Source organism: Chrysemys picta, chromosome 3 (assembly GCF_011386835.1).
Source record: "Chrysemys picta bellii isolate R12L10 chromosome 3, ASM1138683v2, whole genome shotgun sequence".
Taxonomy (NCBI): domain Eukaryota; kingdom Metazoa; phylum Chordata; order Testudines; family Emydidae; genus Chrysemys; species Chrysemys picta.
The window spans coordinates 126,404,431-126,427,653 of NC_088793.1; the positions used below are offsets into that span (position 1 = coordinate 126,404,431).

Sequence of the window (23,223 nt, forward strand, 5' to 3'; positions counted from 1 at the left end):
AGCTGGAAGCAAGAAATGCCTGAAATTTTGTTAAAGTCAGGTGTCAAAAATCTCCCATCAGAGTTTTGTAGACTTTCTAGGATAAACCTTTTCATGTTTATCCAAACCTTTGCTTCATAAGTTCACCCGTCACTAACAGGAGCATTGTCAAACAATTATAATTTTTGTTTGTTTTATTTTTAGATAGTCACCTGCAAACACACCCAAGTCCTTCCTTGTGTCCTCTTCCAGGTGTATGTATAATAAGTATGTATTAATAATACTTCTAAGGCATTTGTGCCTGCACTACCTGCATGCATTTTTCTGAATTTAAACGTGCAGTACCTCAGTTCCCACAAGGAAGAGGAACAAAGTTCCTCTCTCTTTCCCCTTCAAATAAAGCAGTTTAGTCTATTAGTCTTCCTTGTAAAAAGAGTGGTGGTGGTTGTGTTAAGGGTTTGGTGGAGGAGGATATACTCAATTAGTGTCCACCCAACTTTGCTTGGCCATGTGTTCAGCCAGCTAATGCAGCCTGTGAAGATGCATGTACTCATGGGAACCCCTGTCAATGGAGAATGGGAAATGGGAGGGAAGAACAAGAAGGAAGAATGTGCTGCTGGGACAGGTTGAAGGAAATTCTGCTACCAAAAGGGTTGAATGCCTTTGAATGGCTACTGCCACCCTGAGTCTGTCATGCTGTTGGTGTGCTGAAAGTATGGCACCTAGGCTCACAGTCAAATGGGCTACATCCCCCATGTCTGTGGGAGACTGCACAGGAAAAAAAGGAGGCACTTAAGGAGAGTTGGCTGACGGAGAACCACCTAGTGGTGGACTGAGGATCCACATGTTGTGAGGGCCCCAGAAAAAGGGGTCTCAAAGCCAGGTGTATCCTAATGGTATCCCCACTGTTGTCAGTGACTCGTGTAGCTAACCATCTCTTTCATTGGAATGAACAGAATCTAATTCCGAGGGGATGACAAAAATAGAGCTATATCGGCCCTAGGCAGCTGAAGGTCCCGCTGCCGAAATACCGCCACGGTCGCCTCCCCCCAAACTGTAGCGCCCTAGGTGACTGCCTAGGTCGCCTAATGGGTTGCGCTGGCCCTGCTAACAGGACATAAAATAAAGATGACGCCCTGGGCCTGTATGGGTGGAACAGCCTCTAGTAAGCGAGGGCTTGGCTTGCAACAGTTTGTTTGTTTTGTTTTGTTTTGTTGTTTTTTTGTCCCAGAGTCAACTGAGTCAATATATAACAGTACATGTAAATCCAGGAAGCTTACAGGAACCTACTACCAGTGGAAAACCTCATAAAAAAATCTATGTTGGTCTTGGAGGTTAACACAATGCAAAGCAGAAGGCAGTGGAGTTACTCGAGATTTACCCTGGTGTAACTGAGAGCAGAATGTGACCCACTGTATCAAGACCATGGCACTGGGGATTGGGGCTCTGCATTCTAGTGTCAGCTCTGCCCTAGACTAAATTTGTGACGTTGGGCAAGTCACCTGTCTTGGCCTTATTTTCTCTATCTCCCTGTAAGGTTTATCCTTGTATTTCCTGTATAAGGGACATAGAGACAACAGCACTTTTTCAAAGCTCCTTGGCTACTGAGCATTGTTTGGTGCCTTTCACCCCAATAACACATAATAATGCATGAGACTTTCGCTCATTAAATGTACCCTAGATCACAGCTGACAATAACTTGCCCCCTAAATTAGCCTAGGAGCAAATACAGCCTTATCATTTTATTAAATGTAGCAACAATAGAGAGAGGAGATCACTCAGCTACAGCACCTCCCAAACCCATCACATGAAGATTTGGAACTACGATAATAAACTGATGTCCCACAATGGGAGGTAATCTGCTGTTGGCAAAGAAACAATGTCACCATACAAGTTATTCAGAAGGTGTGGCACTGTTTCACAAAGATGAATAGGAGTTGCTCTTTTTTTCACCTGTCCTACCCTGGCCAGGTTGTCATGCTAGATATTTGGAACATGACTACATGGTTATAGTCGATGGCATAACCAGGTGATGCAGACAGATGAAATTATTATGTAAATTACACAAGTACAGAGGAAACTGGGACTGAAACACTGAGCCTTCAGCTCCAAAAAGCTGCAGGTCTCTACCAGTTAAACTGAAGGAGAAATCGTAAAGCACACACTAGTAGTAGGTCTCTGATCTTCTCTGTGACCAGGCTCTAGAGGGTAATATGGCTTGCTTATATACAAAGAGCCAGTGTATTACTACAGGAAAGATGGACAAAGGCAGCCTTTCTGGAAGGGACAAAAAGCAGCTTAGAAGCACCTAGAAAGACGGACATGTGACACCAAGTGTCAGATGGTGCAGGCAGTAAAATTCAGCTACATCCTGAAAGCACATGGACCACAAGGTGCAACTAAATGCTACATTTAGATGGATAAATTTGAGGAGGCCTGTGCTAACCATTCCAGCATAAGAGATGACGTGAGTGATTCAAGATTCTGCGGAAAATATTTGGAGCTAGATTCAAACCAAAATACAGTTTCAAACGCCCCTGAACTTTGGATTGTTCAGATTCAAATATGGATCAGACCTAGGCAGCTGAAGCCCATGTCTAACACACATATCTAGTTTATACAGCATATTTAATTTCTATACCTTTGAATAGCAGAAGAAAAATCTTTCTTCAAAATTTATATTTTCACTGTTAATTTTATGGGCTTCAGTATGATGGGGTTTTTTTTTTTTAAAAATCCCCTATAGGGGGTTATTAACATTTTTTTCTGCAGACACTTTAGTGACAGTAAAGACTAGGTTTGCTTCAAACTCTGCTAAAGACATAAATTACTCCTATTTATAGTCAAGGAGAGAGTGAATTGTTTTGGCACAAGGGCCTTACAAATTTCACCTGAGGCCAGCTGTAAAATGATAGGTGATAACCCACAAGTGAAAAGTATCAGAGGGGTAGCCATGTTAGTCTGAATCTGTAAAAAGCAACAGAGGGTCCTGTGGCACTTTTAAGACTAACAGAAGTATTGGGAGCATAAGCTTTCGTGGGTAAGAACCTCACTTCAAGTGACTTGAAGTTATTTAAGTTAAGTGCTAAAGTTGATACAAGAACAAATGGATATAAACTGGCCATCAACAAGTTTAGGCTTGAAATTAGAGGAAGGTTTCTAACCATCTGGGGGGTGAAGTTCTGGAACAGACCTTCCAAGGGGAGCAGTGGGAGCAAAATACCTAACTGGCTTCAGGACTGAGCTGGACAAGTTTATGGAGGGAATGGTATGATGGGACTGCCTACAATGGCGTGTAGCCAATTTGCAACTGCTAGTAGCAAATATCCCCAATGGCAGTGATGGGACATGAGATGGGGAGAGCTCTGAGGATTCTTTCCCAGGTATCTAGCTGTTGGGTCATTCCAAAATGGTCAGGGTCCAACTGCTCGCCATATTTGGGGTTGGGAAGGAATTTTCCCCTGGGTCAGACTGGCAGACACTGTGGGGGAGAAGGGGTTTCGCCTTCCTCTGCAGCATGAGGTACAAATCACTTGCAGGTTTAAACTAATGTAAATGGTGGGTTCTCTGTAACTTGAAGTCTTTAAACTGTGATTTGAGGATGTCAGTAACTCAGCCAAAGGTTATGGGTCTATTACAAGAGTGGGTGGGTGAGGTTCTGTGGCCTGCAATGTTCAGAAGGTCAGACTTGATGATCATGATGGTCCCTTCTGGCCTTAAAGCCTATGAGTTAGGTTCCTAGGCTCCCTATACAAGGAATGCAGAGAGAGAGAGAGAGATGCCTTGGAATAGGATCCAGAAAGCCAGCGCTGGGAGAAGGAGCTGCCTACACTAGCCAATGGGAGATGCCAATGAGAGGGATGTACCCAAATAATCACCCCTCTTATGAAGATAAGTGCCTAAATCTGGGCTGCAAGGAGACACCTAGCTTGCTTGCAATCCACAGATCCTGGGGAAGATGAGCACTCTTCCACTGAAGTCACCTGTGGTGCCTGAAAAGGTAGGCGTTTGCAGACTGTTTAGATCTGCTTAAAACAGCCAAGGAGGCGAACCTCCTTTATAACCTTTAGCCCAGTGGTTAGGATACTCACCTGGGATGTGGGAGACCTCTGGTTCAAGTCTACTTTCTGCCTGATAAGAAGGGTTTAGAATAGAGATCTACCACCTGTCAGGTGAGTACACTGGACTATGGGACATGCTAAGGTTGGACTCCCTCAATCTCTCCTACTGAAGTTCCACTTTCATTAAATAATTGAATGTTAATTGGGCCAGAGAAAGAGCTCCAGTGACTCTACAGTCATTGTTCTCGTCCTTCTCCTTTCCTCCCCTCCCCCCAAAGCTGTTTTGTGCACATCTAGGTAGCCCCTGAGCAAACCTACCATATCAGGCCCCACAGGCAGGTTAGGTGGAGGAACGCCCATCTTCTCCCAGTGTGTGGATGGCAGTGGGGGTTAGATCGGAGATAGGCATCCGGACTCCTAGTGGGAAGCAGAAACGGAGGCGCTTAGGGAATTTTTACGGAAAAGGTAGGTGTCAAGTGAGTTTAGGCACCTACAGGGTTAGGCAGCAGCCAAGTGAGAGCTTTGTGGATCACAATAGAGCCTAAAAACAGGACTTAGGTGCCTAAATGCCTTTGTGGATCCAAGCCAAAGATACTAATTAGGGAGGGGGGTGGCAACAATCAGATGTGAAACTAGATCCAAATCTGAATGCTCCCCCAAGGGGTTGTTTGAATTCTGGATCTTGCTCAGGCGCTTATAGAGAGAGCTCTAAATTGGAAAGTTTAGATCCAAATGATCTGCCTGTCCATTAGTCCATGGATTTGATCCAGTATGAGCATTCAATCCTGGGGTTCGTCTTTAATGCTGCTGCATGTAGGTGCATTCTGTAACAATATATAGGATTGTAGTGTTTTTACCCTTCTGGTCATTGATATATCGTGAACTGCAGACTTCAGAGGGGGGAAACTGGACAAAGAGGAGGAAAATGTCCTTGCCTTTCCCTGAATGGTGGCTGAGAACAAGCGCACGCTGCCATGAAATGTAGGTGCTGCTTGACTGATAATTCTAGGCACTTGAAAGGGCAGCTTGCGCTTTTAGTTCACATGTGGCCACCTTTTCCTGACCTTGCCTGGATCTCAAAGCTGCCTTAATCCCCTCCTCAGGAGACTTCTCTAGCAGTGTAATCACTTAATTTACGCCCACCCAGGGTTGCTGTCAAAGGGAGTCTGTGAGGAGTGACTCTTTACTGCTTTTGTTGGGGAGTGGGAGGAGAGACCGCTTTAGACAGGAGAGAGAGAGGGAAGGAGAGAGAGAAAAGGTCATGGAAAAGAATTGCCCAAATATGTCCTTTCAGTGTCAGTGTATTCCAGGGAGTGATCATTATAATCGCTGGGCATATCTGGACGTGACTATACAGTGCATGCATGTGAGATTTATATGTGGAAAGATGGAGGGCTCACAGAGTGAAGAGGAAAAATCAAGACCCCATGCTCATTACCACCCGAATGTCCTCATCTCTTATAGAAAGGGAAGCAGTCTGAAGGACTTGGCATTGTCTATTCTATATGCGAGATACTTTACATGCCACACACCATATGTCTCAACTGTGTATTATTTTACAATTAATCCTGGGCTTTGAAAAAAAATAGTTGTTTGTTTGTACAAAAGCTTCTTCTGTCAGGATCGATATGTGGCAGCACAAATTGAAAAACAAACGTAGCCTAAAAAGCAATCATTTGCAATGGCACTGGGGCACACACAGAATTGGAAGGTCTGCCTGTATTGGAGATTAATTCATGAAAAGAAAAGAAAAAAAAAACCTTCTGAACCAAAGAGCCGCTTGCCTTTTAAAGTTTCAGAACAAATGTGTCCTTGACAGACATATTAAGGGTCACTACAAAAGAGAAGTTACCTTGCCAGAACAGGCAGGCAGCTAGAAATATGAGGAAGCATAATTTCCCCATCTGCAAAGATCCACAAGAGGGATGGAAGAGTGAGTGACGGGGTCAGCCACCTGTGTGGTGCTGTCACCTTTTGAGGGCACTCCATGGAGTCGGAATCGGTGAAGAGCAAGAAGAAGGGCTACAGGAATTGAGCAGATTGGGGGTTGGATGAGCAGTGGGCAGCCCTGGGCTGGGTGGAAATGTACATTGTCACAATCTCATTGAGCCCCCTCCAAGATAGGTATCCCTCTGTACAGAAGCCTGAGGAATCAGCCATGGTCAGAGGAGTCTCTGCTAGTAGAAGCTGCCAGGAGCACAGAGCCAATATGGAGACACAAGGCCTCCAATTGATGGCTTAGCCTGCAGCAGGGCCCTAAAGACCAGGCTCATTCCATGGCACAGGGTGAGGAAGTAAACTCCTGCCCCCCCCACCCCTTCTCTTTATGAGAAACTCTTGTGAGCAGGGCCCTCATAGATAATTCTTCCCCTTTATGTCAGGTGCTGTCAACCTCAGCCTATGGAGTGGAGCTGTCCTCCACACACCTGTGCTTGTCTATAAACAAGTTAGATAGCTATTCCTTCTCTTGCTCTAGTTCTTGCCCTGCAAAGGAAGGGGGAGAAAGTCACAGACAATAAGAAATAAATCAAAACCATTCCAACCCAACATTCTCTGCTTTCCCCTCCCCCCCACCCCCCCCAGTCCAAACTACCTTCCAAATATCTGTATAGTCGGATTTCATGTTAATATATGGTTTATAAAGGGGGCTCAGGACTGCAACAAACACTGTGCAAAACTACCACAAAAGGCTCCTGAAAGGGAATTCGCAACCCCAAAGAAGTGCCAAGACACTCCTTAAACAATGACCATTAACAGCTGCAACTAATTTCTGCAGCCCACACAGTGGATTTCTCTGCAGCCTGGATATTTCTGTGTGAATGGAGAAAAGCTGGGAAAGGAGAGACCTTCTCTCTGCATCTGCTCAGTGTTCAACCATCTTATAATCACATTTCTGACTTAGGCAAGGTAGGACAAATTCAATGGAAAATTAATTGGAAGAGGCCTTCATGTCACAGAGCTGAAATTAACCAAGAAGTTTTAAATTCATCCTGTTTCCAAAGGCCTTCTCTCCGTACTGCTGCTCCCTATGGCCCTGTACAAACCCTCAGTCTGTGGACGGGATGAGAAATACCTGATTTCTCTTGTGGCTCATCAGACTAGACTAGAACTGCACATACTTAGCTGGAATGGACAGACATCCCCCACAGAACTCTTTCCAAGGGCCAGACTGTGTGAGGTCCTCGTTTCAGCTCAGCAAGTAATTAAATCCTTGTCGGCCAAGGATGCTTAGCTCACTGCAGCCTCCTACCCTTGTTTTTGTTTTTGTTTGTTTGTTTTGTGTTTTAAAAACAAGTAGCAATTTTCTATCCCTGTTCTGCTTTAAAAAAGCAAAGGGATTATATGGAATTAATTTCCCCACCATTGCCACCGTCACAGCAGGAAAATAAATGTGAATCCTCCCCAGAATGCAGTGGGGAGTGAGTAATATTTTTCCTACCTTTGTTTGGGCATCTTTCAAAGGATTAATGAAAAACATTGTTTTGTTGTTGTTGTTTGTTGTTTTTTGATAACTGGTCATCAGCATCAAAAGTTGTTTACTACTAGTCAATGTGTTTTCTCCTAGAGCCCCTGCTTTGCTTTCGCACTTTTAGAAATGTGACAATAACCTGGAAGGTATGTGTGTGAGGGGGTGGGGAGGCCATAGAAATGCCGGCGTCTTCAGTCGCCTTCCTCCTCAACACTCCCCTTCCTCCATCCCTTGAGGCTTCCACTGCTCTCATCACTTCTGTTTTAGGCTGATTTAAAAACAACACAACGCAATTTTATATTTCGAAATGGGCCTATATCAAAATCCTGGGCCTATATCAAAATCTGAATGCTCCCACCGAAAACAACTTTGAATCCTAATCCAAAGCCAAACTTTTTTGCTTAATTCCCTCTCTGCTTAAGGTGGGGGAAGACTGAGCGAGTGGTTGAGGTGGTGGACTGAGAGTCAGGAGACCCGTGTTGAATTCCTGGATCTGCTACAGGTTTCCTACGTAATCTTGGGTAAGCAACTTTGTCCATGCCTCTGCTCCCTGCACCTAAAATGCAGATAATAATCCCTACCTCATGGGGTGTTGGAAGGATAAATTCCTTCATCTTTTGTAGGGCACTTGGACACAAAGATATGGGGAGTGGCCACATAAGAAGTTAGTTCAATACACTTACTCTGTCACCATTCTCTTCCCTAAGAGTTTGAACAATATGGGGACACCTCACATAAGGAGTTCAAGCAGTGCTTAATTCTTGAAACCAGCTTTGCTTAGAACCAGCCAGGTATAGCAGCAGATACACAAGCTAATAACCCTGATATGACTGGGCATTAAATAACAATGGGTGAACTGCAAAACACTTGGCCATTGGGATTAGTTTAGCTGCACTGCAAATTTGAATATTCTCTAGGTCTCTTCAAGTCCCTAAAATTGGAATGGAAATCTTTGAGGACAGCATGTGTGGTTGAGATTTCTGATGCTTTCAGTATTCAGTCATGGAAAGAATACCTCATGTATAGCCTTTCCCCTCCCCCCAGTATTTCAGCACTTCTCCTTCTTGGGCAGGCCAGAAACCAGAAGCCATATCTGGTTTCAAAGGCTGATTTTCTGAGTTTGATTCTAGAAACTGGTTGATGAGCATGGAGTACATTCTTATTTTTCCTAAACTAGTTTTGAGCCATAGAACCCCCTGCAGCAGAGGTTCTCAACCAGGGTATGCGTTTCCCTGGGGGTATGCTGAGGTCGTCCAGGGGGTACATCAACTCATCTAGATATTTGCCTAGTTTTACAACAGGCTACATAAAAAGCATTAGCGAAGTCAGTACAAAGTAAAATTTCATACAGACAATGACTTGTTTATACTATTCTATTTACTATACACTGAAATGTAAGTACAATATTTGTATTCCAAAGGATTTATTTTATAATTACATGGTAAAAATGAGAAAGTCAGCAGTTTTTCAGTGATCGTGTGCTGTAACACTTTTGTATTTTTATGTCTGATTCTGTAAGCAAGTAGTTTTTAAGTGAGATGAAACTTGGGGTACGCAAGACAAATCAGACTCCTGAAAGGGATAAAGTAGTCTGGAAGGGTTGAGAGCCACTGGCCTACAGGAAACACGTACTTTTCACAACCTCAATTTACATCAATCAGCAAACAAAATAACAAATGATCAACATAAGATTCAACTTCAGAAGCTCCTTTCTAGCTGTGTTTACTGGGCTTTTGCATGCAATTGTTGAAGCTCCAATAATTGTTTTCTTTCAGGAATTGCTCTCCCTCTTTCTTCTCCGTTTTTCAATCCACTGCATTGTTCAGTAAATTAAATGTCCAATGAAGCTGCTTTTTCACTTGCTTGTAAAATCACAATCCAGTCCAAGTTAATATTTCAGACAGCCACTAAACATGTCCACACCAGTGATTGATACTGGGTGGTTTTTAAACAACCTAATGAATACATATATTGAGAGATATGCATTTTATCACATCAGGCTTTGCACCAGTTCCTTTGGGATACATTTTATGGATGCAATAAGATTTTTACAGCATCTGGAAAGCCTCAGGTACAGAAAAGTAGATTTATATACAATCTAATTTTACAAATGTGCTGCTCAATCAGTGGTCACCAGGTCACCAGAGCTGAATATATGCTGCAAGGATTCAAAATAACCTATTTAAAGGAATTGTCCAGGTTTAATTGCAGAATTACTAGTTAAAATCTGGAGAGTGCTGCAGTAAAATATGTGGTACAATACACATTTTAAAGATATTTTATATGTGACTGATCATGCCTATCAATTTAATTCAGCTATTCCCTCAATAAGAGATAGGGGTATTATCAAACTTGGAAGGTCCAGGTATGACCTCATTTCACATTTGTAATATGTCATAGATTGACATTTTTATCATAAGCACAGATAGTCAAATACGAACTTACATTCCCATTATAACCTAACCTTTCTCAGTTGCTCATAACTTTCTTGAACAAAATCTTTTTGGGTTCACTCAATAATGGAAATTCCTTGAACTAGAGATACTTGCCCTGTAGATAACACAAAGACTGACCCTGATTGTCACTTACACTATGGCCACTTTCCACCATTCTAGAAGTGTAAAGGGATTTTTAAAGTGGGTACAAATATAATTTACTCCTACTTTAAGATCCCTTTGCACTGCCAGAGTGGTGGAAAGTGGCTTACTATTAATGACAGTCAAACCCTCTGTCAGGGTCATCAGAACTAAATGGACCAAATGCTGCTTTCAGTTGAAATAACTGGGAGATGCATTTGTGTAATTCTACAGCAGAATTTAGTCCCAGATAAGGCTGGGCTAATCAATGACTATGCAAAATTGGAAGGGACATAGCAAGCTATGGATATTTAAAGGCCTGATTTGCCTTTCATGTTAGTATAACATCATTGACATAAATAGATTTCTTCCTGATTTACACTGCTATAAGTGAGAGGAGAGTCAAGCACCCCAGAGAGAGAGAGAGGGGGATTGTTTAGCAGAGTGCAAGGGGTTGCTAGGAATAATAGGTGGGCTTCTCAAAATTGCCTCAGTGATTTGTGAACACAAGTCCCATTAAAAGTCAATGACATGCCAATGTAGAACCATTCCCCACCCTACAGAGTCATAGAGTTTCAGGCCAGGAGGGAACAGCAGTTCATCTAATCTGAACCTCCTATAAATCACAGGCCACCAATGCCACCCAGCACCCATACACTGAACCCAACAACCAAAATTAGATCAAAGTATGAGAGCCCACAGGAGCCTAGACTGTTATGTGCCACAGGCAGAGCATGGGGAGTGGGTTTGGGAGGCTCTTTCTAGTAGTTGCCAAACAGATTACACTTTAAGGTTGTTAAGAGACAATGCCAGAACAGGAAGCTTTAATGGCTGTAACCTGATCTTCTTGAGAGAGCTCCAAAACTCAGCTGAACCTGGAGGGCGTTAAGTGGTTGGTTTAGATAGGACAGTGGACTTGGGCCCTAGTCAGCAAGATTTCACCCCACACACAAGCAAGAGGACAAATCCTTGAGGCAGATGCATTCACAGGGACCAGAAAAAGGGCAGAGGTGCAGCTAGCCCCATCACCATGACACCCTTCAACTCCCCATCTGTTTTGATTTAGCTAGTTTAGATGAAGAAAAAAAACCTCTGCACCTGCTGCACAGCTGTTTTGTGCCTTGGAGGGAGAGGATTCCAGCCACCAAGCTTCCCTATAGAAGTTACTCATTCAGGCTGCACCCAGGGCACGGGATTTTGCACTAAAATCAGAATCAGAATTCTGAATTTCTAAATCTACTGATTTAAAATCATTCATAAAATTAATATCAATTATTGAAATCACATGCACACAGCCCTACAATAACAAAGTAATGTAGAAGACTGCAACGTAAGAAATAGAATTTATTTCAAGATTCCAAGGGGTTATTATAAAACACTATAGGTAAATAACAGTGACTTCTTTTAATTATGGTAAATACCTTGACAGTGCCCTTATAACAGTAAAATACAACATACTGAATAATCCATTTTGATCAATTACATGCAGCTAAGACACCCATCTGAAATTCTCCCATGGCTTCAGTTACTCCAGCTCTTCCATGTTAAGGCATTTCCCATCCTATTCCGTGGATTCTTCTCCATGGACAAAATCTTGGCCCAGAGAAGTCAATAGGAGTTTTGTCACTGACTTCAGTGGGACCAGTATTTCACCCCAGATGTTTTCTTTGCTTTAACATCTTCCTGCTCTGTTGGGTTCCTTGTAATACTTTATTCCATTCCCTGTCACACACTCCATTAATTTCCCCCGTCACTGACAAACAACTATTTCTGGCATAGACAGGAGGTGGCAAAGGATGTTCAAATCCTTGCCAGGCAATGTTTTCACACAAGTGATTGTCTGTCGCGACTAGTGCAGTCATTGTGGGAGATACTGTGCCCGCATTCATTGCAGCAATCAGAAGCTAAAAATCCTTCACAGAAAATGGTTGGTAAAAGCCTCTGGTTACCTCTTGTTTGACTGCGAGCTGGTACAGATGAGTCTATTCATCCACTCCTTATGCTAGACGAGGCTGTGCTAGGATTTCAATTTAGTTCTCGGATTGATTTTTCTGCTGTGCTAATCTAATTGCTGCCCAGATGTATAGCTGGCTTTTCAAGTAGCAATGGAAGAACCTAGATCACTTTAGAGATTTAAAGTCACTTTAGGACAGTCTCTTCCCCCCCAAAAAGTGCTGCTAAACTTTTAAAACTTTTGTAAAAATATTGATCATCACAGGAAACTATTTGGACTGTTATACAAATGTGTTAAAATCCAATCATGGTACATCTCATGGCAACAAACTGATGAATATGGATTTTAACAAGTCCTAGATTTACAACAGTAAATTTTGCTGGCTTGATCCCCCAGTGTTAAATCCTTCAGCAATGCGCTGTTGCCTTGGCTATCTCTTTTTAGCATCCTTCTCCAAGGATGCCTCATTAATCTCTCTCCACTCCTAAAGGTCTCCCAGGTAAAATCTGTCTCTGACATTTTCTCTCTGCCTCCTTGGACATTTATCTTCAAATCATGGCTCCCCCTTTTGTTTGGTCAGGACAATACAACAATCTGACTGAAGACAATGTCTGGTACAAAGAGGAGAAAAAATAGATGTCCTGGAAGAATAGGGTCCCCCAATATAACACAGTTTAGGAACCAAATGGTTAATTCCACTCTGGATGTAAGGGAGGTAGGAGTGGCTCTGAGGGGAGAGAGGGCCTACATTAAAAGTTACTGAGCACTCTTGATCAATAATTCACATAAACAGTAGCTTCTAAAAGATACAGTAGTAGTATATTTTTAGCTGTGTTACTTTTAACGCTTAACAACTTTCTCACCAAATTCTGAAATGTTTACATTCAGGTTCTGCAAATTCTGATATTTTGCAGAACTTTGGTCAAAAGCAGAACCCAGATCCACACTTGAATTTCTCTGGGTTCTCTTAGTCCTAATCCAGACACACTCCTAGTCTCCTGACTCTGGCACAGACCAGAAACATTGTACATACCGTGTTTTGACTGGTGTAGAAATTCAATATGTGACGGGGTACAGAATATATATATACACATACACACACACAGTCTAAGATTATTGTTGCTATTATAGTATGTTTGCTATTTTCTTGATCAGCTTGTCAAGTTCACACATCTATTTTAGTACAAAGAACCATATCCTAAGATATCAGGAGCAGATGCATGCAGACAGCTATTTCCTCTTTGGGCACCCATTGTAATTGTTGCAAATAGCGTGTGTGTAATTAAAACACTATTCTTAGTAATTAATTTCTGTACCTTGAAGAACTTTGGAGTGAGACATTTTAGAAGCTGTATAGGCACAACTTGCCCTTTATCCCTTCTAGGAGCCGGCAGTGAATCTCTAAGAAAACTCCATGTGCTTGTTAAAACTGAAAATCTCAATCTGTCCACAAACTATTCACACACACAAAGCTATTATACAATGACCTCAGGTTGAGACCAAAGCAATGAATTCAGGGAGAGGCCACTGAATGAGGAAAGACAACACATCTTGTAGTACTGTAGTGTTCTGCAGTATTTAGCGCATGAGAGGGTGCCTTAAAGAATAATTAAGATGACATCCTGTCAACGCTAAATACTGCAGAACAGCTGGCATATTTCCCCCTGGACTGTGAATTTCTGAACGTTAGTGCTTTGTCATCCCAACCTTACAGTACTCACTCTCTCTCCATCTCTTTGTAAATTACATTAGAGATTGATCTTCATATGGAAGCCAATATATAAATGCATTTGATTATTAGCTTTCATTTTGTCAAACTAACTTGATATTTTTATGAGATTATAAATTTGGTTAATAAAAGTAATAGCATTGACATAATGTACTTAGACTTCTGTAAGGTGCTGGTACCGCATAACATTTTGATTAAAAAACTAGAAAGATACAAAAATTAACTTTGCACACATTAAACTGATTAAAAACTGGCTAGCTGATAGGTCTCAAAATGTAATTGTAAATGGGGAATCATCATCAAGCGGGTGTATTTCTATTGGACTCCCACAGGGACCAGTTCTTGGCCCTATGGCATTTAACGTTTTATCAATGAGAACATAAAATTGTCACTGATAAAGCTTGCAGATTACATAAAAATTGAGGGAGTGGCAAATATTGAAGAGGACAGGTCACTGATTCAGAGCAATCTGGATCACTTGGTAGGCTGGGCATAAGCAAATAATGTGTGTTTTAATATGGCTAAATGTAAATGTTTACATCTTGGAACAAAGAATGTAGCCTGTACTTACAGAATGGGGAACTTTATTTTGGGAATTAATTAGCTGAACATGACTTCCCAGTGTGAGACTGCGACCAAAAGAGAGAATATGATCCTGGGATGCATGAACAGGGTAATCTCAAGTAGGGGTGAAGAGGTACTTTTACCTCTGTATTTGGGGCTGGTGTGACCGCTGCTGGAATACTGTATCTAGTTCTGGTATCCACAGTTCAAGAAGGATGCTGATAAACTGGAGAGGGTCCAGAGAAGAATGACAAACTAGGGATCCGTTTGCACTGATGGGCATCCATTTACATTTTCAAGTCTATCTCTAAAAGGAAAAGATATAGAAGCTTAGGACCAGAACTTCAGCTGGTGTAAATTGCCATAGCTCCATTGAAGGCAGTGGAACTACTCTGATAAACACCAGCTGCAAATCTGGCCCTCAGTGTTTTAACAAATAAAAGCTGAGATTCTCCTTTACAATCCTCCAAATTAGGGTTGGTCCCATAACTATAGTCACTGTGGCCTACAATGGCCTGCTCTGTGGCCCCGATTCTGCATAAGCAACAATCCTCAGTTTCTATCAGTACATTTTTTGTCAGGGATGGTCTTCTACTGTAATTCATTTTGTACAAATCAGGATCTGGTATCTGTAAAGTAATTAAACACCAAGGAGTTAGAGGAGATAAATATTTCCAGTGAATTACATGTTCAAAATCCTCAATTAACCTGTTAGCTCCAGGTCATGTGGAAATAGTCTCCTAGTTATAACCAAAATATGGCACTGCTATTCTCAAAAGTTACCAGAAATTCTATGACTAGGATATAGGACTAAGAAGAATGAGTGAATATCTAAAAGATTAGCAATTTGGTTTGGATAAGCTCCCACACAAATCTGGCTGCTTATCCAAAATGTATCCAAATTACTTTGGTCTGAAACTCTTGCAAAAACAGGCTCTGCCAAGAAATTTGCAGTAGCTTTGGTGTTGGTTCAATCAGAAGTAGAAGTGTGGGAAATATTTCCAACAAGAGGAAAGGACTGAAAATTAGAGGGGGGTTTGATTTGATTTGATTAGCTCAAGTTTGCCACTTTATTTTTTTGGCTTGAAAATAACCCCTTTCCTAGGGACAATGCATCCCTCCTGACCAAATGGTCTAATCTTTTTGAGGCAGAGACTGTCACTTATTTATATTACACATAAAAACAACTACATTAAAAGAACATTTTTAAGGTTGCAAAGTCAAGCACTCCAAAATTAGGAAATGTCAGAATTAAGGCAACCTTAATTCAGCCCCCTTCTGTTTATGCATTATAATACAGACTTTAAATACATGTTCACATACTGTTTTTTCTACGGGACCCTGGCCTCATTCAGTGCACAGAATGGATGACACTCACTTACTGAGCAGCTGTTCAATACTTTCTTTTCTCCTCATTGTTCAATGTGTGTGACCCTAGACCTTATTTACTGCACACTAATCAAACCCTGCCTAGATGACAGAACTATTAGTTTTCTCATGGGCTTTTCACAGTACCCCTGTGAGATGAGGTAGTATTATCTCCATTTTACAGGTGGGGACTGAGGCACAAAGAGATTAAGGTCAAAAGCAACCACTAATTTTGGATGGCCGAGATGCTTAGGACCTGATTTTTCGGTCTACTTCAGGGGTTCTCAGACTTTTGTACTGGTGACCCCTTTCACATAGCAAGCCTCTGAGTGCGACCCCCCTTATACATTAAAAACACGTTTGTATATATTTAACACCTTTATAATTGCTGGAGGCAAAGCGGGGTTTGGGGTGGAGCCTGACAGCTTATGACCCCCCCCCCCCATGTTATAATCTCGCAACCCCCTAAGGGGTCCCGACCCCCAGTTTGAGAACCCCTGGTCTACTTGGCATTAGATAGGACTTTATATGTTCAAACCACAGCTCTCATTGACTTCTGTTGCAGCTGTGAGTGCTCAGCACTTCTGCAAATCAGACCCCCGGGTCTCAAAACAGGTACCTAGAAAATAAGAAACATACAACTAGTGACCAGTTTGATTTAAGTGACTTGCCTGCCCAGCACCACAGACAAACTCTGTGGGAAAGCCAGGGATAGAATCCAATTTCTAGGGCAACTTTCAACCACCTTAACAATGAGACCGTCCTTTCTCTTCCTGCAGTCCCTGCCTCATTCACTACACACCTTCCCACTACTGCAACAAATGAGTTGGGGGGTACTATAGAAAGCAGCCTCCCTCACTATACAACTCTGATGCAACCGCAGATGCTGTGCACTGAATGAGGCAGGGATCCTGCGGGAAAAGTAATATTTGATCATGTTTTCCTTAGTCTCTTGGAAACAGCGGAACTGTTTTCACTGAAATTAAAATAGGAATAATAATAATAATTAATCATTAATAATGCAGCTTGAGACAGACAGTATGGGAAATGATAGCCCAAATGCCTATAGTTTGGCTAAGTCTTATAAGTAACTTAAAAAAAAGGGTTATTTCAGACAACCTTAATAATAGGGGGTTCTGTCATCATCATGCGCACCAACAAGAGAGACTAGTACAATGAGGTTCCAGTCCTTATTGAGGCCTTAGGTTCTACCATCATACAAATAATAATTCCAAAATCAAAGGGCCAAATTCTGCTCTAGTTTCCACCAGTGTCAATCTGGAGTGACCCCAATGGAGTTAGTCCAAGGTTACTCTGGTGTATCAGAAAGCAGAATCTGACTTAAAATAAATTAACTTTTTGGCATATTTTCAATAGCAAAATAATCATTTTATCTAATTTTATCCTTTACTTTGGAAATTGCTCTTCCCATTTGTCCAAATTAGCCTCAGTTTTCTCATCCATCAGGTACACAATAAAACATAGTTAGTTTCCCATATATGTGTTGCTGGGGGGGATGAGGAGTGGACATAGGCGCCAACTTCTCCTCCTCCCCGTGGGTACTTGACTCCACCCCTTCCTTGAGGGCCTGCTCCTGCCCCGCCTCTTCACACCCCTTCCGTGCCCCCATTCCAACCCCTTCCCCAAAGTCCCCGCCCCAACTTTGCCCCCTCCCTGCCCCTATTCCAACTCATTCCCCAAATTCCCGCCCTGGCCCCGCCTTCTCCCCTGAGCGTGCCATGTTCCCACTTCTCCCCCTCCATCCTGGAGCGTGCTAATGCTGCTAAACAGCTGTTTGGCGGCGGCCGGGGGGAAGCACTGGGAGATAGGCGGAGGAGCGAGGACGAGGGGGAGTCAGGGGTAGCTTGGCTGCTGGTGGGTGCAGAGCACCCACTAATTTTTCCCTGTGGGTGCTCCAGCCCTGTGAGTGGAGGGGTTGATTGACTATTCTGGAGGGGACTCATTTATTATTATTTCTGTGGTTAATTTATTTCTTGGAATGGGAGGAGTGGTCCGATTTCATGTTCGCGTGGAAATTAGTTATGGAAAGGCACCCCAGATAGAGCACACTTTTTAACATTTTCTAATGGGTAAGTAGGTAAAAAATTAGGGAGCAGCATGAGGCATTTTTTCCATCTAATCCTTAGAGGACTTAATGTGATTCCTTCAGCTCTCCTAGCCTGTGCCAGCCCAAGGATGAGAAACTACACACAAGATTCAACCTGGCTTCTCTTGAGAGGCCCAGAACAATCAGCACATTGCACGTAGCAGGCTGGGTTTAGTACTTTACACTATTTTATGTTAATATTGTAGATCCTGATGATCAGAAGGGAGAAGAATCACGTGTCCGAGCTGTAACCAGGCAACTGTATCGAGCCGGGGATTGTATCCTACATTGCAGTGACTCTGCAAAGGATTTAGGAATCCTTGTGGACAAAGGGTTGAACATGAGCTCCCGCTGTGATGCTGTGGCAAAAAGGGCTCATGCAATACTTGGAAGTATAGACAGGATTTGGAGGAGGGAGGTGATTTTATTTATGTATAGGACATTGGTGAGATCAATACTGGAATACTCTGGCCAGTTCTGGCATCCACATTTTTAAAAGGGTGTTGAAAAATTGGAGGGCGTGCTGAAAAAAGCCACACAAATAGTTCAGGGGCTGGAGAAAACACCTTGCAGTGAAAGACTCCAGGAGTTGAATGTTTTCCGCTTATCAAAAAGAAGACTGAGAGGTGATTTGATTACAATATTTAAGTACCTTCACAGGGAGAAAATATAGGGTACTAAAAGCCTCATTAACCTAGCAGGGAAAAGCAGAACAAGAACCAATGGCTGGAAATTAAAGCCAGCCAAATTCAAATTAGAAATAAAGCACAGTGAGGGAGGTTAACCATTATAATAAACTACCATGAAAAGGGGTGGATTCTTGGTCTCTTGAAGTTTTCACATCAAGACTGGATGCCTTTCTGGAAGATGTGTTAACCAAACACAAGTTATTGGGCTGAATACAGTAGTGATGTATTCATCATTCATCAGTAAATCAGAGGACACTCGTGCAGTTAAGAATCCCTTCATTAAAGAGTCTTGCACCAGTTTCCAATCTTGGCTATTCTGAGACACTGATTGAGCCTGACTGTATAACTATTTTAATGCAACAAATATCGCCATGGTATAACCCTTAGCATTTCATTAGCTAAGGAAGGAATATCAGAGAGCAAAGCAATGTTGAGACAAACATCTTCACAGATACGTTGAATGACAATTTTGCCCATTTCAAAATTCTCTGGCCCTTTATCCATGGGCAGCAGCATTCTCTGGGAAGGGAAATGTTGTTTTTTCTTTCATTTGGCTATCCCCTTCCTTTTATTTAGGCTCCATTTTTGTTAAAATAGGTGGAACTCTTTTGGCACCAGCACATTAATATTTGAAGAAGAAAGAATGTGGACTTTGCCTCCTTGTTTTGTTGCAGTCAGTGAGCAGTGCTGTTAAAAGCCCACATGTGCCAGCTCACTGCTGTTGCAGAACAAGGAGAATGTCTGGCAGCTTTCACTATAATGAGGGAGTAAGAGGTGCCTCCAATTCTTCCACTCCTGGTACAGGTTTAAACTGCTACCGGAATATTAGATCAAAAATTCAGGGCACACTGACCCAAACCATCCCTACCAGCATTGGCAGGAGCTGGGTACCTCTGCTCAGCCTAGTTCTGAATGTATTTTAGTTCTGCAGCAGACTGCCTACTGCGCTAGTTACTTCATTACATTATGGACACTGTTGATGTAGAGCATAATGGACCGTCATAAAGATACAATAAAGGACATTAATTATCCTATGAGATATTATATTATGCATTTTATCGCCACAGACCCGGGATGGCAAGTTGTGTCATGCAGTGTCTAAACTCCAGTCTCCTGCTGAGTCCACCATGACAATGTAACTGTGCAGAAAACAGGCCAGATTCACCCCTGGCGCAACTCCATTGAGTACAACAGAGCTACTCCAAGGATGAAACTGGCCCAATGGCTTTAAGGAAATTTCTTAAGCAACAGCCTCCTCCTCAGAATAGAAACTGAGGGGTGTGTGCTCTGGGACTGAAGACTATTCCTGTGTAACGGAATAGTACTGTATGATATTGTCTCATATTGTTCCATGTGTTATGCAGGTACTGCCTCATAAGGAAAGAACTGGCACAGTAAAAGAATGCTTGTTGCCATATGCAAGTAATTGAATATTGTCTCTCCCCGGTGTATAAAGAGGATATAAAGTATGTCATCAATACAGCAAGAGATTTTGCAACATTATCTATGGTGGGGAGACACCCTGACTGTTTTCTCTCTCACGTGATTTCACTTTGGGCCATGTGATTGGATGTGTAGGTGCAGGGTGGGGGAAGGGAAAGAACAGTCAAAGCTAGCATGCATTAATGATCTTTTTAATTCCCCCATTAATGTCTGTCACCATCACTCTCTAATGCAGTGCAGTCATTGCTCATATGATGTGATGAGTGATAAGCCAGTGCATGGCACTTTGAAAAGCAGTGAGGCAGATTCTGAACATCTGAATAGAATTACAGGCAAATTGGCTGAAGCTTGGCAGTATTCAAGCAGCAATCTGAACAGCTGTGGCCGGCATTCTCTGTTGTGACTACTTTCTGTGGTCCTATGTGAACAGCACAGGGCTGGAAGTGTATCTTGCAGATGCAGAAAATCTATGTCAGATTTTTTAAGTGGGTCACTTGTAACAGTCTAGAATTTCACTTCTCTTTTTTCAAACAGTCGCCACAGCTTTGAGGCTTTCCTTCAAAAAGATTGGTAACTTGCTCTAATGTCAGCTTTCTCCCACAACATCATTTGAGGATGTTATCTTTGTAGTATGCCTGTTTCAGAGTGTAACAGGCCATGTCCATTAATGCTGTGCCATTTACTCTAACATGGCTCAAAACAACACGAGCATCCTACTCTTTCAAGCTTCTAAAGAAATATTGAAATTTAAAGGGAAGAGGGGGACCAAGCTTAGTCCACCCAAGCCTAGCTTTTTCTCCCCACCCCATCCGCCATCCCAGAACACTGCCTGTTGGGGAAAATACAGCTGCCTGATCTTAACAGCTGAGCCTCACTTAATGTTCTGGAGAAAGGAGAACATGTTTCATTAAAGGCTGATGGAAATATGAAACAACTTAAACAGGGAGGAAGTTTTATCATGATGGGGAATGACAGAGTGAACCCAGGGCCCACTGCAAGCACAGGTAGTTTGGGTATACACAACATACTCATGCTGCTTCCAAAATCCACTGAAAATAAGAAGCGCAATCACAGAATTGGGTTTGTTCGTTGGTCCTAGAAGAATCACCCTCCTCGCCACTCTCCCCAGTCTCAGTGAGCCTGACTCTGTTCTCGTTTACAGACTGTGGTGTAAATCTGGAGTAACTCCATAGAAGTCAAGTACACTATAAAGGTGTAGGGAATTGGGCCCAGAAATAACAGATGTGTTACTCTGGCTGCTGCTATGATGTAATTCCTGGCACTGCCACTTCATTCAGAAGGAAGTGCTAAGATGCTACCACAGGAAACATCAATGTATGGTGATAAGTTTGGAAGAAGAATAGGTATCTTGCATCACAAACAATCCCCAGATTAAATGCCATATAGGCTTCATTGCATGAGCTAAGGGAGAGATGTTATAGTGGGCTTTGGTTTTGTCCCCTCCAGTGCAATAGCTTGGTTTCAGAGGCTAACCTAATTGCCCAGGCCCTATGTGAATCTATGTGGTAACAGGTTTTAGAGCTAATGTCATGTAAAGCAACATTAATATTATAAAGCCTGTCTTTGTAGTATTATTTTATTTATTTGTTTTGTGGTAGTGCCAAGAGAGACAGACTACATCAGGGCCCCATTGTGTTAGGCACTATACAAACATATAGTAAATGATTATCCCTACCCTAGGAACCATGCAATCTAAAACATTTATACTAGGTTTATGTTTAATGGCACAGTTATACAGTACCTTTCATCCCAAATATCAGAGGGGTAGCCGTGTTAGTCTGAATCTGTAAAAAGCAACAGAGGGTCCTGTGGCACCTTTGAGACTAACAGAAGTACTGGGAGCATAAGCTTTCGTGGGTAAGAACCTCACTTCTTCAGATGCAAGTAATGGAAATCTCTAGAGGCAGGTATATATCAGTGTGGAGTTCACACCTCAACTGCTAGCAGAGCACCTCACCCTCCCTGATTGAACTAACCTCGTTATCTCCACACTGATATATACCTGCCTCTAGAGATTTCCATTACTTGCATCTGAAGAAGTGAGGTTCTTACCCACGAAAGCTTATGCTCCCAGTACTTCTGTTAGTCTCAAAGGTGCCACAGGACCCTCTGTTGCTTTCATCCCAAAGAATCCCTAAGTACTTCACATTAGACAATATCAGTGAAATGCAGCCCGGTCTTGGGTGGAGCGCAGCAACCAGCAAATACATAGCATGCTGCACAACAGCAAGGAGATTTTGGCCAAAAGGTACAAGAGCCAAAAGAGCACTAATATCCATACAGTATAAACAATGGTAAAGTATTTAAGGTCTCATCTGAAAAGCTCTCACATTGTAAACTTGGCTCCATCTACCTCAGACAGGTGAAAGGAGTAATTGGTCCTGCTGGGAATTGAAAGACTGGGTACTGGATCCCTGTTGCTTTCTGAAGAGTAGCCCATCAAGGCACATCTCTAACTTACATCCTTTCCCCACTAGCATCTCTACCATTCAAAATCTCTCTGCATTGTAGTCCCAAATCACTGTTCAGTGGTTTATGTAACTATGCTTCCAAAAATGGCTTAAAATGCACTGTAAGCTGAAACATTCAAGGTCTGAGTCTATTACATAATAGACTAATAGATTTCTGTATTATTGTAAAACGCTCCCTCCAACAGTGGCTGTCAGGTTTCAGATGATCCCCCATCTCTCCCCCCCCCCCACACACCCCATATCTTAAAAACCAGGTTGAGGCAATGTCTGCAATCATTCCAGGTGTCAGACAAAATTGGTCTGAAAAAGTAACATGACTGATACTAGTATATGTCATTCTTTTTTCAACTAACAGCAGAATATGGAGGCTGGGTTGAAATTCATTTGAGATGAATGAATTATTATTAATAATGTTCATTGAATTAAAAAAAACAGATTTGTAGTTCTCATGACAGAAGGATTTCAGGAGGAAGATGAAGTTTTACTAAATGGTAAATTTCTCCCACATAGGGTCAAGGGAACTCTGTGAATCTGGAATACTTTTGTTGGATAATGTAGGAGCTACAATTCCCTCCTGCCTCCTATGGACCTGACCAGGGGTTCCAACCTAGCCCATAAACTAGTAGATCTTGTGGTAGCCATGAACACAGAGTAATCTGCATGAACACCCTGTACCTTTGCATTGGTCCTGGTCCCTACCAGCTCCCCTTAGAATCCATGTCACCCTCACCATCTGCTGACCTCAGAATCCTCCCTAACAGGGTGAAGTCTAGTCTGTGGAAGGGGAACGGT

At 42.3% G+C, this 23,223-nt stretch overlaps 1 long non-coding RNA gene across 1 annotated transcript in view; it reads left to right on the top strand.

Annotated features, from left to right (window-relative positions):
* The window catches only part of LOC135982398 (uncharacterized), a 35,986-nt gene extending 16,331 nt beyond the window's left edge, over nt 1–19,655 (top strand). The window contains exons 2-3 of the long non-coding RNA XR_010599744.1: nt 7,932–8,030; nt 18,014–19,655. This is a non-coding gene — a long non-coding RNA (uncharacterized LOC135982398). The remainder of the gene's footprint in view (nt 1–7,931; nt 8,031–18,013) is intronic.
* Nucleotides 19,656–23,223: the final 3,568 nt, after the last annotated feature.